Genomic DNA, 1,403 nt, shown 5'->3' on the forward strand with positions numbered 1-1,403 from the left:
GTTGGGACAATTTGACCCCATAATTGGCACTTGTTAGTCTCTCCCTTGATGATGACTCTCCCTTGATGACCTGCATGCCTAGTTCTCTCTGTGAGTTGGTTTATAGACTTTCCTTTATGCTAGGTGATTTAACATTTATGCTCATAAAAAATGTTAAATTTCTTCATGTTCTTAAAACATTGTGAACAGGAATTTCTAAGGCCAAGCATAAGCAGGCTGTTGCATGCTAATTTACCTCTGTTCTGTAGCTCAGGTGGTCAGACTTTATTAAGACAGGAAGTAGACATGTGTTGTAGAAAGAATTGAGACAGAGCAGCAATGTCCCTCCAGTGCTCTGTCCTTTCAGAACAACTCAAAACTTGCATTAGAACTTCTGTGTCATAGTACAAAGTCTGTGATGCCCAGAGTTGTATGAACACATTATGAATTGAATCTATGGAATGTTTAGGATTCTGTGACATTTGAGGATGTTGCCGTGACCTTCACCCAGGAAGAGTGGGCTTTGCTGGAACCTTCGCAGAAGAATCTCTACAGAGATGTGATGCTGGAAACCTGCAGGAACTTCACTTTTATAGGTAAGAATACCATTTTACATTACCTTAGTATATTAAGGAACACATGTGTTTTGGTATTGATGTTCTGTGATTTAGAATAATATAAAGGAAGAGCATGATGTATAAATCTGGCATTATTCATATACACTAAATGACAAACTAATGTTTCAGGAATTCTAATTCATTATAAATTTTCCTTGACTACATTTTAGGAAACAAATGTGAAGATGAGAATATTGAAGACCATTATAAAAGCTGTGGAAAAAATCTAAGGTAATTAAAAAAAATAAAGCAAAGTTCCTTTGAAGGAATTTTAAAAACATTTATTATTTATTTGTGTGTGTGTGTCTTTGCAAAGCTGCATGCAAGTGTGCAAGGAGGCCAGAAGGGGGTGTTGGACTCATGGAGCTGGAATTACAAAAGGTTGTGAGCTACCTGTCTTGGATACTGGCAGCCAAACTCTGGTCCTCTGGTAGAGCAGCTGTTATGCTTAACAGCTGAGCCATCTCTCCAGCTCCCCATTGAAGGTATTTAGCATGAGCATTTATGGATAAATAAACAGAAGAAATAAGGATGACTTTATTTACTTTTTTTTGTCTTACTGAGACAGGATCTCCCTGTAGCCCCAGCTGGCCTGGCACTCACAGAGATCTGCCTGCCTCTGCCTGCTGAGCACTGGGATTAAATGCGTGTGCCACCATGCCAGGCTTTTAGTTACTTTTATCATTAGGAAATGTAACATGTACCTCATTTTAAGAATGCTATTCAGTGTTTGCAGGGCATTTCATTTGCAAACAATACTAGGAACTCAGGTTAACAAATCAGGTTAACTCAAGTTAACTCTTATCA

At 38.3% G+C, this 1,403-nt stretch overlaps 1 long non-coding RNA gene across 1 annotated transcript; it reads left to right on the top strand.

The window, feature by feature from the left end:
- Positions 1–447: 447 nt before the first annotated feature.
- On the top strand, positions 448–865 carry LOC103744449. The gene is made up of 2 exons (XR_607835.3): positions 448–575; positions 767–865. It is a non-coding gene; the product is annotated as an uncharacterized LOC103744449 (long non-coding RNA).
- Positions 866–1,403: the final 538 nt, after the last annotated feature.

The sequence above is a fragment of the Nannospalax galili genome, unplaced genomic scaffold, assembly GCF_000622305.1.
Source record: "Nannospalax galili isolate Female #2095 unplaced genomic scaffold, S.galili_v1.0 scaffold5650, whole genome shotgun sequence".
Taxonomy (NCBI): domain Eukaryota; kingdom Metazoa; phylum Chordata; class Mammalia; order Rodentia; family Spalacidae; genus Nannospalax; species Nannospalax galili.